Source organism: Prionailurus bengalensis, chromosome C2 (assembly GCF_016509475.1).
Source record: "Prionailurus bengalensis isolate Pbe53 chromosome C2, Fcat_Pben_1.1_paternal_pri, whole genome shotgun sequence".
NCBI lineage: Eukaryota > Metazoa > Chordata > Mammalia > Carnivora > Felidae > Prionailurus > Prionailurus bengalensis.
In genome coordinates this window covers 135,820,376-135,836,647 of record NC_057350.1, presented here as the reverse complement: position 1 = coordinate 135,836,647, position 16,272 = coordinate 135,820,376, and positions in this window count along the sequence as shown.

Genomic DNA, 16,272 nt, shown 5'->3' with positions numbered 1-16,272 from the left:
TTTAGATTCCACATGTAGTATTTGTCTTATTTCGCTTAGCATAATGACCCCATGGTCCATCCATGTATTTGCAAAAGGCAATATTTCCTTCTCTTTTGTGGCTGAATAATATGCCAGGGTGTGTGTGCGTGTATGTGTATGTGTGTTTCTTCATCCATTTATCCATCAATGGACACTTACGTTGTTTCTATGTCTTGGATACTGTTAATAATGTTGCGATGGATATGGGAGTGCAGATACCTCTTTGAAATCCTGACTTCATTTCCTTTAGATAAATAGCCAGAAGAGGGATTGCTGGATCATGTGATTGTTCTATTTTTAATTTTTTCAGGAACCACAATACTATTTTCTCTAAGGGCTGTACCAATTTACATTCCCACCAGCAGTGTACAAGGGTTCTCTTTACCAAAAACATTTTAAAATCTACTCTTTATTAGTTTAAAAAAATCCACAAAGTCCTTATACCATACACAAAAGTTAATTCAAAATGGTTCAAAGGCCTAAATCTAAGAGCCAAAAGTACAAAATGTTTAGAAGAAGACATAGGGTCATATCTTCATGTTTAGATTTGGGGATGGTTTCTTGTATATGACACCAAAAGCACAGGCAGCAACAATAACAAAAAAGAGATAAACAGGACTTCATTAAAATTAAAAGCTTTTGTGCATCAAAGGACACTATCAAGACAATGAAAAGACAAACTACAGAATGAGAGAAAATATTTGGAAATAGCATATTGGGTAGAGTTTTAATATCCAGAATATATACAGAACTCCTACAGCTCAACAACAAAAAGACAAACCAATTTAAAAATGGGCAAAGGACTTGAATGAACATTTCTCCAAAGACAATATACAAATGGCCAACAAGCACATTAAAAATGTCCATCATCATTAGTCATTAGGGAAATGTAAATCAAGACCACAATGAGATACCACTTCAAACTTAATAGGATGGCTATAAATAAATTAATGAATAAAAGAACAAACAAACAACAGAAAATAAGTGTTGGCAAGGATGTAGAGAAATCAGGCCCTTGTAAATTGCTGGTGGGAATGTAAAACGATACAGTCACTTTGGAAAACAGTTCAATGGTTCCTCAAAACGCTACACATAGAATTACCACATGAACTAACAACTTCATCCCTAAGTATATGCCCCAAAAGAACTGAAAACAGGGATTCAAGAAGATACTTGTATGCCAATGTTCACTGCAGCACTATTCTCAATAGCCAAAAGGTAGAGACAATCCAAGTGTCCACTGACAGATTAACAGATAAGCAAAATGCAGTATCCATACAATGGAATATTATTCGGTCATAAGAATGAATGAAATTCTGTTACATGCTACAACATGGATGAAACTTGAAAACATTATGCTAAGGGAGAAAAAACAAAGAAAAATTATGCTAAGGAAGTAGGGAAGAAACACTATGCTCAGGAAAATAATCCAGACACGAAAAGGAAAATATTGTAAGATTCCACTTACACAAAATATTCAAAATAGGCAAGTTCATAGAGACAGAAAGTCGATTAGAGGTTACCAGGGGCTGAAGAGAGGAGGCACTGTGAGGTTATTCCTTAATGGGTACAGAATTTCTATTTGGGGTGATGAAATAATTTGGGGAACAGACAGTGGTAATGGTGGTACAACAGAGTGAATGTAATTCATGCCACCTAATTAATGTAACAATGGTTAAAATGGAATTATGTCGTGTGTATTTTAGCACAATAAAAATATTTTTTAAAAATCCATGAAACCAACTATTTTACTTAGTAACTTCTCCCAGTTTCCACTGTCAGATAAATGTCACTGAGATTAATAAGAAATGTGAAGTTACTTTTGATGAGAGCAAGAAATGCATTACTAATTTATGCCAGACACCAAATACAGATGTTGTCAAAGTATAAATATTACCACCACATGGCATTAGTTCACAGGACACTCAGGAGACCACCCTGAATATGGGAACAAGGCTTCACAGACCACTGATCTAGAAGGAAATGTATTATGGAGTATACATGCTCTGATTCTAGAAGGACAGATTTCCTTTTACCTTCTGATTTAATTTTCTCTTTAAGACGATCCTATTATATGTGGGTTTATTATAGTTGAAATTAGTTTTTAAAAAGAAAATAAACATGGAAGGTAATGTGGATTTTGAGTAAGAAAATCAATTTAATTTGCCATTATTCAGAATTGGTGTTTTAAAGGGAAAAAAACATAAATTCTGACTATCTCTATATTGTCAACCAGGTCATCATAACACAGATTACTTAGACATTGCCAATAGATTCCAGTAAAATTTTGAAACATGGGAATACAGGTAACATTTTTTTTTTTGAATCATAGGTCTTTCTTTATGCTGAATATGTATTTGAGCATGCAAAAAAACAATGTATTTCAAAGCCCATTAGAAATTCAGATGCAGAATTTCCTTTCATCTGATCATGTAGAAGTGGATTAATACAGATAATATGAACAGAGAAAAATAAAAAAGATGTCATGTTGGATATTCAATAATCCATTACTCAAAGATAAAAGTTTTCTAATAGCCATTAAAAAGAAAATCAAAGAATATATAAATTTTAATTTAGCATAGCATTGCATCACATCACAGCTAATGGGAGGCTTCCAAAGCATCTAGCAACAGATGGATTACTGGTCATTTACTATGAATTTTAAAATGCCAAAGGTAAAGAAAATTGGACTGCTCCAAAAAGATTTTAAATAAAAAGAAGTTAAATTCCCCATAGTAAAAACCTTATGGAGAACTACTATAAATTTAGGCACTACTGAATAAAACTGTAGTTAAGAAAGCCAATTATTTTTATGGGAAAATAAATTTTCCTATGATAATTCAGAAAAAACTGGAAAATGGATAACTGCCTTAATAAAAGGGAGAAAGAAAGCTCAACATAACAGCGATTTATACAAAACAAGGAGTGATAATGAGGAAAGAGATAAGGAATATCTGTAAGGCATATTATGAGTATATAAATCTGAGAACGTGGGAAGTGTGGTAGATTAAGAGAGTGGAGATGGGGTTGAAATTTGAAATCTTCTTAATAAGAAGTTTTTTTTAAAGATGAAAGAGTGTGTCTACCTTAAAAGTGTGCATATGGAATCATCCAAATTTGGGGGAGGTCTAAAATAGGACCCATGTGTCTATGTTTCTGTAAACACATTTCATCGTGGAGGACTCAATCCCACTTTTAAGTCACTGTGTTTTACTGAATTGCTCCTAAATAATTAGCCAGTCCTGTGAAAAAAACATTTGCTTACATTAGTCAGGACTCTCTTAATTATAAATGACAAAGACTAACTTAGTTGGCTTAAGCAAATGAGCAGGCTAAGTTGGTTACCATAGCTGGGCAAAAATACAGATACTGACCTCATAGATTGGTGATCTGGATTTACCACTGTCCTGGGTTTTCTTTCTGTTTCTTCTTATCTCTAACCTTAGCCTCTAATGTCTGCACTCACCTCCATTTGGGGAGAATAAAGCTAAGCCAAGCCAAGCTGGGATTAACGAATTAGAAGCAAGAGAAAGAACAAGAGGAAAAGAATGTCTTTATGGCAAGGGAGTCCCCAGGTTTTTTTCCTTGTTTTTTTAATGCTTTACTTATTTTTGAGAGAGAGCACGTGAGCACAGGAGGGGCAGAGAGAGAAGGGGACAGAGGATCCCAAGCAGGCTCTGCACTGACAGCAGTGAGCCCAAAGCGGGCCTCAAACTCACAAACTGTGAGATCATGACCTGAGCCAAAGTCGGATGCTCAACCAACTGAACCACCCAGGTGCCCCAAGGGCATCCCCAGTTTCAAACTCTGAGATTCCCAGTACCAAGCAGGTTTTTGAAACTCTTCCTCTGGTTTTGCTATTGCAACATCATTCAGATAAAGGCCCACTTTGGGCTCAAGCTAGTTTGAGTTGGGTTTCTGTCACTTGTAACCAAAAATGTCCCCATTTACATAATATACCTCTCTGAATAGTGCTGGAGAACTGAATTCCTGAAAGAGGAAATGTATGGGCAAGTAAATGTCAACCTAACAGTTTGTAGTTTGTTACTAAAGGAAGGAAGAATATCCTAAGTGGGGCTTCCGGAGACGGGCTGGTGCAAGTAATATGTGAGGTGTGAAAGTGGAGCTGAAAGTGAAAGCAGACCAAAGTTATAGAGATAAAGTAAAGAAAGGAACTGGAGTTGATGATCTGGATATGTTATACTGGTCGGCAGAATTGTTCATTGCCATGCTTGACAAGCATTTACTGAGCACTCTTTATTTTCCAGGCACTGTGCTAGGTGCTGGAGAGACCAAAAAGATGTATGACACACATTTGTGCCCCCCAAGGCGTCCATATTGTGGTAGGGGACACAAGAGTTTCTCACATTACAGTTCTACAGTTTTAGTGATGTGGTCCAAAAAGAGGACGAAGTAAAGAATTATTGAGTCTCAGTTTTGAAAGACATTTGTCCCAGATGGGAGGGTAAGGCAGAGTTCATGGAGAGTGACATTAACATGGATGTTGACAGATGGGCATCCTTAGCACAAATAAAGTGGGAGGGTGGGGGAGAGAAAGGATGGATAAACAAACACTTCACATAGAAGAAAAAAGGCGACAGCACAAGAGTGTGTGGACATCATTTTTGCTAGAATGGTGGGGTTTTGCTAGAAGATACCACTTCTTAAATATCACTCTCAGGGATTTAGAATGAAATCTTATGAATGAAGCACCAGTGCAAGTGTAGAAACAAAATGCAGCCGGATTAATAAGACAATGGCAGGTAGAATGAATTGACACTAGAAGGGATGGAATTCAGGACAATTCCTCAGAAGTCTATTAAAATTGTCCAGATGACAGGTAATAAGTAAGTCATTTGAGAAGTCATTGAGGAAAAGGGGAAATTGTAGTTTTAGAAAATATGGAGAAGGTGGGACAGGCGTTGGCAACTGATAAGACGAAAGGAAAGATGATGCCAGGGTTGTATGGCCACTAACTGAGCTGCGGGTGGAAAGAAAGAAGAGCAGGTGTGTAGGGGAAAAGGATAGTTCAAGCCATCTCAAGTTTCAGGTGTTTTGTGGACATACTGGGGTAGAAGATCAGGAAGCTATTAAGTGTGAGACTCTGAAGTTCCGAAGAGAAGTTGGGAACACAAGTTTAGATTTGGAAATAGTCTGCAGAGAGGGAGTCGTTGAGGTCAAGGAAGTGTAGGACATAAGGAAAGAAAGAATAGGGCAAGAGACGTCAACAGCATTAACACAGAAAACTACCCCTTCCTTTATTCTCTGATCTCTCCTCTGGTCAAATGAAGGCTGTTGTGGAGACAAAAGGAGATAAGAAACACAAAACACTTTGAACACTGCCTGGAACAAGGCAAATATTCAGTGAATACTGTCCGGGAGGATCAAAGAACTGATTGTTCTAATGAATGGGGTTAGTTAAATAAATAATTGTGTATTTTCATGACAGGATATTAAGCCATTGTTTAAAATCATGTTTTTGAAGAATAGTGAGATGACTTGGGGAAATGCCTTTAATCTAATATTATGAGGAAAATCAGAGTATAAAATAGAAATTTTACAGAGCACATGGGTGGCTCTGTCAGTTAAATGTCCCACTCTTGATTTTGGCTCAGGTCATGATCTCACGGCTCGTGGTTCAAGCCCCTGATAGAGCTCTGCACTGACAGTGTGGAATCTGCTTGGGATTCTCCCTCTGTCTCTCTGCCCCTCCTCTGCTCTCTCTCTCAAAAATAAATAAATGCACATTTTTAAATGAATATATAAATAAATAAATAGAAATTTTACTAAGTAAAATTTGCAGACACACAAACAACACTTGCAGTAAAAAAAATGTTCACGATGGTTATTTCTGGATAATGGGTATAAGAGGGATTTAAGTTTCTTCCTTAAGAATTTAATTTAAATACTTAAATAAGTTTAAGTATTTCACTGTATTGTCTGTATTTTTATGATACGTAACATGTTATAGTCAGAAAACAATTTAAAAAAATTTTTTTTCAACGTTTATTTATTTTTGGGACAGAGAGAGACAGAGCATGAACGGGGGAGGGGCAGAGAGAGAGGGAGACACAGAATCGGAAACAGGCTCCAGGCTCTGAGCCATCAGCCCAGAGCCTGACGCGGGGCTCGAACTCACGGACGGTGAGATCGTGACCTGGCTGAAGTCGGACGCTCAACTGACTGCGCCACCCAGGCGCCCCAGAAAACAATTTTTAAACAAAGAAAGTTTGATCGGTAGCATCAAATCCTGTAGAGAGTTGAAGGAGGGAGGTCATTGGTCTTGGTATCTAGAGGGTCACTGATGGCAATTTAGTACAATAGCAATAGTTGAAGCTACTTTAAGAAATATTACAAAATATTTCATTTATAAAAAATATTTAAATAAATAGAACATTATCAAAATGGTTCAAAATGGTTGAAGCTTTCTGTGTCTTTTTTCTTTTTTTACAGTTTTTATTTATTATTTTGAAAGAGAGGGAGAGAGAGAGCAAGCGAGCATAGGAGCATGGGAGGTGCAGAGAGAGAGCGAGCGAGAGAGAGAATCCCAAGCAGGCCCTGCACTCTCAGCACAGAGCTCAATGTAGGGCTTAACACAAGAACTATGAGAACCTGAGCCAAAACCAAGAGTTGGAGGCTCAATCGACTGAACCACCCAGGTGCCTCATCTGTGTCTTCATTTCTAATAACATTTTCTTTCTTTTCCTTTCCTTCCCATAAGATGTAGAGATTATTCAGAATGCTGTGCTTAAAGCCACATTGTGGACAGTTAAGTGAGCAGGTGGTGAGAGAATTGTGGTAGGGCCCCTTGAAGGCTCACGATTTGGTGGTAAAGTGGAGGAGAACAATAGGAAAATAGCTTGAGGGGAGTGCAGAGTGAAGGGAGGGTTTTTAATTTAGAAAAGAGCATAAGTGATCTTGTTTCTGGCAGAAGTAAAGGAGCCAGATAGAGATTAAGGATTCAAGAGAGATGGGAAACTGTAACTAAACAATTCACTCTCAAAAAGATAGGAATGATTAAAATAGGCACTTTGGGGGCGCCTGGGTGGCTCAGTCACTTGAGCGTCCGACTTCGGCTCAGGTCATGATCTCACGGTCTGTGAGCTTGAGCCCCGTGTCGGGCTCTGTGCTGGCAGCTCAGAGCCTGGAGCCTGCTTCGGATTCTGTGTCTCCCTCTCTCTCTCCCCCTCCCCTGCTCATGCTTTGTCTCTCTCTGTCTCAAAAATAAATAAAAACATTAAAAAATTTAAAAAAAATAAAATAAAATAAAATAAAATAAAATAGGCACTTTGGGGTAAAATTCAGCTACATCCGTTCTAATCATTAACACAATTCCATTTATTCAATTTAATGTGTTGATTTTCCTTGTCCTTCATATATTCCTTCAGGGTAAAATATATGTTACATTAACATAAACCTTTTTTTAAGCAGGAAAATCCCATTAGAAATTTTATAAAAGCAAAGAAATGGTTAAAACTCAACAAAACATTAGCTGAACACACAGAAAGAAGAATGTTGCTACAATTCCTTGAAGAATTGAACCCTGTAAAAGAGACAATTTCTTCATTTTTATTTCAAATAGTGTCACATGCATAAATCAATTTGTGGTCCCATTTTTACATTATTATTGAAAATGAATAAAAAGAGCTACTTGGCTGTTCAAGATGTTACTCTATTTTTCTCAACAAGATTATGCAATAATACCCAAATTTTAACCAACAGAATGTGTTGGGTTATGGAACAAATTATTCATAGAGATAGGACTCGCCTCATAAAAGGTAGACTCTCATGAAGCAATATGAGCAAGGTCTGAGTATTATTAGTTGCGCCCCAAATAGCTCATCTCGGTTCTGATGATGGTGAAATACATTGAATCAGCATCTGGTAATATTAAAATGGCTATGTGCTTTTTTGAAGGCTTTAAAGGATCTAGTCTCAAGAATCCATTTACAATATTCAGCCTACTTCAGCCTGGTATGCCTACTTCTACACTTTGAAAACATTTCTTACAATTAATCAGCATTAACCTGCATTCTTTATTTAAAGGATAAGGTGATCCAGGATAGCATCTGTCTCCATAACTATATTTTCCTGATATTAAATTGCTTCTGTACATGTATTAGGCAAAATAATAACAATATATTAAAGTATTATGGATGCAGGCAGCATCTCATTACTTACCACTGAAAATTATTTACTACTTAAATCATTTAGAATTTTCTTTCATCTAAAAGACATAGGGGCACCTGGCTGGCTCAGTTGGTAGAGCATGTGACTCTGTATCTCAGAGTCATGAGTTTGAGACCCACATTGGGTGCAGCAGAGATTATTTTAATTATTTTTAATTAATTAAAATAAATGAAATAAAAAACATAAATAATATATTATGGTTCTGTTTCTGAGAGATATCACATGGACATACACTTGAGTCTCAGTATTTTATGATCATAAAAATAAAGTCACAGAACAAGCCTCTGAAATTGTTTTCAAACTGACTCATTAATTGAACAATATTATTCATATACAATTTTCATAGGATTATATGCTTGTTAAAAAAGCACCAAAATTTTCCCATATGGAGAAATATTATTCTCATCTTAATAAATATTTTGAACATATTTCCCAAAGAAAAAGCTAAAATTCTTCTTCGTGAACTACTATTGCAATAATATTACTCTTGGTTAAGTTATTTAATTCCTGAGCTTAAACTGGCACCCACAAACAGCTTGCTTATCCACGGCAGTCAGTCATGCATTTGTAGGTCCTATCCATGCCCCACTGACAGATCACACTCATAGGAAAAACTCAGTCATCACTGACCGTGAAGGACTGTGTGAGTATATACTGATGACCGGTAATTCTCAAACTCCAGGAGGCATCAGAATCACCTGGAGGATTTAAAAATACAGACTACTGGGCACCAACCCCATAGTTTCTGATCACAGTATGTGTGGGGTAGGACCCAAGAATCTGTATTTCTAAAAATTTCTGGATGATGCTAAAGCTGCTTGTGTAGGGACCACACTTTGAAAACTAATGTGAACAATTCATTTAAATGTACGCACCTGTAAGACACACTCATAATGACAATACCATTGATTTTTGAAGATTTCTCATCTACAAAGGTAATCACTTTTCCTCTGAGTATCTTGTCCTTTTGGATGGGTTCTAATATTCACCTGAGCCAGGAGCAATGACAAAGGAATTAAGGGGTGCCCTGAAGAACTTATAATTTCGTATACCTGTTGTCTCCTGATCTCTCTGCAGTTAACCCACATCCCTGGGAAAAGCCAGGCATGACCTAGCCTTTGACCACACAACCATCCTAAAATGGAGTAGATTCATTTCTCTTCTTTATGGACAGGAACATATGTTTGTTAGAAGACTCCAATGACTTTTCGTACACGGAGATTCTATTGTTCTCTTAATATAAAGAAAATTGTAGGCTATTAGAAGCAAAAAGGATCACTTTGAAATCAATGGACCAGACAGACCTTTTGTTGTATCTGATCTCTGTGTTAGCCAGAGTTTTCTACAGGAAAAACAAATCTTTCTAGATATTTAAAAAGAGAGAGAGAGAGAGAGATTTAACATGGGTAGCAAGACGCTTGCAAAATCATCTGAAAGAGTTGGACTATTCAGAATGCTATGCTTAAACCACATTGTGGGGAGTTAAGTGAGCAGGTGGTGAGGGAAATATTAAATCTGGACACCTCAACTTCCTTTAGATACATGTCTCCATTACTTTGCTATTCAAGAGAAGAAAATGGCCTTCACCTCATTTCTGCCTTCCAAAGCTAGGACATGTGCATCTAATTGATAGAATACAATTTGCAGTTAGGATCCAAGTTGTAGTTTTCAGATTGCCAGCCTTTGCAGTACAGGAGGATACCCTAAGATTAAGGATGAATGCAGAACAAGCTGATAAACATCCTGATATATTTTCATAATGATTATCTACCACCATGTGAAAAAGTCCTGATTTATGTTGGTTATCTCCTGTTCTACCTTCTCCTCACTCTCTTGCACGCACGCACACACAGACGCACATACACGCTCACAGGTACACATGAATGCAGCTAGGTATATATCCACCTTCTTCATTTCTGTAAGTGGGAGTCACTGTCCTTTAGTTCCTAAATCTTTGCATTAACTTTTATTCTTTTAATCACAAAGTGTTCAAATTGGAAAAGACCTAGATAATCTAGGCCTGCCTCCTACATTCCAGATGAAGAAGCTAAGGCACATGAGTAGCCAGTGGCTAAGCAGGGAGTCAAATCCAGTTACAGCACCCTGGACCTATACTCCTTGCACAAAACATGCTACTTTGTCACAGAACTCTGTTGATTGTTCTTTTTAGGTCCCTTATTTTCATCCCTTTGCCTCTGTCTCTACTGCCACCATCCTAGCCCAGGTCTTCAACATCTCAAACAGAGATTCAAGCAAGATACTCTAAGACAATATTTCTGCATTTCTCTACTCCAACCTACCCTATGTTCTGCCACCATCTTCATTCTCCTAAAAAACCTCCACTATGGCATCCCTTACTTGACCTGCTAAAATAGCTAATGCTGCTGAGGGGATGAAGTTCAAATTCCTTAGCTTGGCCCACCAAAAGCCAACCCCTCTTACTTTATCCCATGTCACTCTTGTAGAAGAGGATTGGAATCACAGCCACTTAACGATGGGTGTGTACTGTAAATTACCAGGACGAACCAAGAACAAGAAGTGGCTGAGTACTAGGCCAAAGACATAATTAAGGGTCAGATTTGATTTTGGGGGGTCAGGTCAAGAAGGTCTGACAATAAAAATATATGAGAAATTGGAATAGGGTACAATTTAAGGCTGAAGCACAGTAATAAAACTGAATATTAACTCAGCAATAATGAGCACAAGAACACAGGGCTTTGAACCAAAAGACCTAATTTTTATGTTAAGTTCCAACACTACTAAAAACACTTTGAAGCCTGTTACGTAACCTTTTGGAGATAACTTCCTTATTTGTATAATGGAGACAATGATTGATGCTTGGTAGGAGTGTTGTTAAAATAAATGAAATAGGGGCACCTGAGTGGCTCAGTTGGGTTTCAGTTCAGTCATGATCCCAGGGTTATGTAATAGAGCCCCATGTCAGGCTCCACGCTGAGCATGGAGCCTGACTGAGATTCTCTCTCTTTCTCTCTCTACCTCTTCCTCTCTCCCCTGCTTGCACTCTCTCTCTAAGAAGAAAAAAAGTAAAAAAATGAAATAAATGAAATAACATGTCTGAAATAATGCTGGAGAATACCTGGTACGTATTAGGTATTCAATTTTTTATTACCTTTTCATTCCTTTATTCATTCTACAAATATTTATTCAGCACCTATAATATGCCAAGTATTATGCAAAGAGCTTTCTAAGTACTATGCAAGAATACAGTGAGGAGAGGAGGAGCCAAGATGGCGGAACAGCATGGAAGTATTTTTGGTGTCTCGTGTCCATGAAATACAGCCAGACCAACACTAAACCATCCTGCACACCTAAAAAACTGACTGGAGGATTAACACAACAATCTGCACAACCTGAACCAGAGAACTCAGCAGGTACTTGGCGCCGCCAGAGAAGTGAACGGGGAGGGGAGAGAGAAGCCCCGGAGGGCAGGGAGCTGTTTTTGCTTGGGGAGAGAGGATTGAGACTGGTGGGGGTGGGGGAAGAATATAGGAAAAGCACTCCTCCCAAAAGTAGCTGGAGAGAAAGTGGAAAAGGGAAAAGTGGTAACAGCCACAGGGACTGAACTAAAAAGGGAGAAAGGAGAAAGGAGAGGGTTTAAATCCCATTAAGACTCTATAAACAGCAGGAGCGCAGAGTCTGAAACGGCGCAGCTCCATACCTGGCGGTGCTCTGGTGGGAAGGGCAAATCCCCAGGAACAGAGTGAGGTCCGGGGGTCTTCGGGCCACACGGGAGAGGCAGGTCCCATGCTGGGAGGACATCTGGGAGGCTGTTTGGCCTTCATATGCAAAGGCCCCATATGCAAAGGCCTCAGTGGACCCGGGAGAACAACCACATTTGCTGATGCTGGAACACGGTTGTTAGGGGTGAAGCCTGGTGCCAGATATGTGTTGTGATTTTCCATAATCCCTGAAACGCTGCTGCTGCATGATCCCGTGAATTTTTTCTGGGGCAGGCTGGCGCTCAGCTGCAGTCTCTGGGCATCGCCAGCAGCACAGTCTCGGGAAATTTCCTGGGTGCGGCCATCACCCGGCCATTGCTCGGTGAGACCCTCCCACAGAGGGGCAGAACAGATCAAAGCCACAGTCCGTCAGAAGCGAGGGGTTGGGAAAAACAGCCGCATCTGAGATAAAACTCAGGAAGAAGGTGCTGCCTGAGGCTTGGTCATGGAGAGTGTAAAAGCGGGGAGTGGATGGAAGCCCCGGACGGTGCACAATTGCTGATCAGGGAGAACAGAGTTCCAACACTAGAGAGCAGGACGCCATTTTCACCGTTCCCGCGCATGCGCATACACACCTACCAGCGCCACAACAATCCACTCCAGTAAGCTAAGCAGCGCCATCTAGTGGAGAATGTAGCTGTTACACTACGCCCCGCCCAACTGGGCTAACCTCATTCAGGAACACAGATTTCTCTGCCTGCTTGGTTTAGTGACTATAAAGCACTTCATATTTTGACTTCGAGGGGAAAACTAAGTAATTTGAATCATAGTTCAATCTGCTCGCTGGTCCATCTGTTCAATTTTCGTTTTTTTTTTCTTTTTCATTTGTTTTCTTTTTCTTGAATACAGAAAGAAAAAATTATTTTTATTTTCAATTTTTATTAAAAATATTTTTCTTTAATTTTTTTCTACTATATTTTTTACTTTTGTGTAAATTTTTTCAAATTCTATTTTACTTCCATCATTTCATTTTATTCTATTTCAGTGTATTCATTTTTTCAAATTTTCAAATGATTTCCTTTTGTTTTCTTTCTTTCCCCTTTTTTCTCTAATCTATCAAGCTCCTTTCAACACCCAGACCAAAACACACTAAGGATCTAGCATCACTTATTTGATTTTTGTGTGTGTTTGTTGTTTTTAATTTTAATTTTTTAATTTTAATTGTTTTTTAATTAAAATTTTTCACCTCATTAATTCCTTTTCTCCCTTCAAAATGACAAAAAGAAGGAATTCACCCCAAAAGAAAGATCAGGGTGAAACGACAGTCAGGGACTTAACCAACACAGATACAAGTAAGATGTCTGAACCAGAATTTAGAATCACAATAATAAGAATACTAGCTGGAGTCGAAAATAGATTAGAATCCCTATCTAAGGAGATAAAAGAAGTAAATGCTAATCAGGATAAAATAAAAAATGCTATAACTGAGCTGCAATCTCGAATGGATGCCCTGGCAGCAAGGATGGATGAGGCAGAGCAGAAAATCAGTGATATAGAGGACAAACTTATGGAGAATAATGAAGCAGGAAAAAAAAAGAGAGAGAGACTAAGGCAAAAAAGCATAATTTAAGAATTAGAGAAATAAGTGGCTCATTAAAAAGGAACATCAGACTCATAGGGGTCCCAGAAGATGAAGAGAAAGAAAAAGGGGTAGAAGGTTTATGTGAGCAAATCATAGCAGAAAACTTTCCTAACCTGGGGAAAGACACAGACATCAAAACCCAGGAAGCACAGCACACTCCCATTAGATTCAACAAAAACTGACCATCAACAAGGAATAACATAGTCAAATTCACAAAATACTCGGGCAAGGAGAGAATCATGAAAGCAGCAAGGGAAAAAACTCCTTAGCCTACAAGGGAAGACAGATCAGGCTTGCAGCAGACCTATCCACAGAAACTTAGCAGGCCAGAAAGGAGTGGCAGGATATATTCAGTGTGCTGAATCAGCAGGAATTTCAGCTGGAGATAGGCAGCCAAGAATTCTTTATCCATCAAGGATGTCATTCAAAACATAAAGATGGATTAAAAGCTTCCCAGACAAACAAAAATGAAAGGATTTTGTGACCACTAAACCAGTCCTGCAAGAAATTTTAAGGGGGACTCTCTGAAGGAAGAAAAGACGAAATAATAAATAAAGACCAAATGCAACAAAGACTAGAAAGGACCAGAGAACACCAGAAACTTCAACTCTACAAGCAACATAATGGCAATAAATTCATATCTTTCAGTACTCACTTGAAATGTCAATGGACTAAATGCTCCAACTAAAAGACATAGGGTAACAGAATGGATAAGATAACAAGATCTATCTATATGCTGTTTACAAGAAACCCACTTTAGACCTGAAGACACTTTCAGACTGAAAGTAAGGGGATGGAGAACCATCTATCATGCTAATTGTCGACAAAACAAAGCTGGAGTAGCTATACTTATATCAGACAATCTAGACTTTAAAATAAAGTCTGTAACAAGAGATGAAGAAGGGCATTATATCATAATTAAGGGGTCTATCCACCAAGAAGACCTAACAATCATAAACATTTATGGTCCACATGTGGAGCCACGCAAGTATATAGATCAATTAATCACAAACATAAAGAAACTCATTGATAATAGTACCATAATAGTAGGGGATTTTAACACCCCACTTACAACAATGGACAGATCATATAATCAGAAATTCAACAAGGAAACAATGGCTTTGAATGACACACTGGACCAGATGGACTTAACAGATATATTCAGAACATTTCATCCTAAAGCAGCTGAATACACATTCTTCTCCAGTGCACATGGAATGTTCTCCAGAATAGATCACATACTGAGACACAAATCAGACCTCAACAAGTACAAAAAGATCGAGATCATGCCATGTATATTTTCAGACCACAATGCTATGAAACTCGAAATAAATCACAAGAAAAAATTTGGAATGGTAACAAATATTTGGAGACTAAAGAATATCCTACTAAAAAACGAATGGGCTAACCAAGAAGTTAAAGAGGAAATTAAAAAGTACATGGAAACCAATGAAAATGGTAACATCACAACCCAAAACCTCTGGGACGCAGCAAAGGTGGTCATAAGAGGAAAGTATATAGCAATCCAGGCCTTCCTAAAGAAGGAAGAAAGTTCTCAGATACCCAACCTAACCTTATACCTTTAAGAGCTGGAAAAAGAACAGCAAATAAAACCCAAAACCAGCAGAAGACCAGAAATAATAAAGATTAGAGGAGAAATCAGTGCTATTGAGACCAAAAATAACAATAACAACAACAACAACAACAACAACAACAACACATAGAACAGATCAATGAAACCAGAAGCTGGTTCTTTGAAAGAATTAACAAAATTGATAAACCCCTAGCTAGTTTGATCAAAAAGAAAAAGGAAAGGACCCAAATAAATAAAATCAAGAATGAAAGATGAGAGATCACAACCAACACAGCAGAAATAAAAACAATAATAAGAGAATATTACGAGCAATTATATGCCAATAAAATGGACAATCTGGAAAAAACGGACAAATTCCTAGAAATATATACACTACCAAAACTGAAACAGGAAGAAATAGAAAATTTGAACAGACCCATAACCAGTAAAGAAATTGAATTAATAATCAAAAATATCCCAAAAAATAAGAGTCCAGAGCCAGATGGCTTTCTAGGGGAATTCTACCCAACATTTAAGGAAGAGTTAACACCTATTCTCTTGAAGCTGTTCCAAAAAAACAGAAATGGAAGGAACACTTGCAAACTCTTTCTATGAAGCCAGCATTACCTTGATTCCAAAACCAGACAAGGCCCCACTAAAAAGGAGAACTATAGACCAATTTCCCTGATGAACATGGATGCAAAAATCCTCAACAAGATATTAGCCAACCAGATCCAACAATACATTAAAAACTTTATTCACCACGACCAAGTGGGATTTATACCTGGGATGCAGGGCTGATTCAATATCCACAAAACAATCAATGTGATTCATTACATCAATACAAGAAAGGACAAGAACATGATCCTCTCTCTCAATAGATGCAGAGAAAGCATTTGACAAAATACAGCATCCTTTCTTCATAAAAACGCTCAAGAAAGTAGGGATAGAAGGAGCATACCTTGAGATCATAAAAGCCATATATGAATGACCCAACACTAATATCATCCTCAATGAGGAAAAACTGAGAGCTTTCTCCCTAAGGTCAGGAACAAGACTGGGACGTCCACTATCACCACTGTTATTCAATATTGTATTGGAAGTCTTAGCCTCAGTAATCAGGCAACACAAAGAAATAAAAGGCATCCAAATTGGCCATGAGGAGG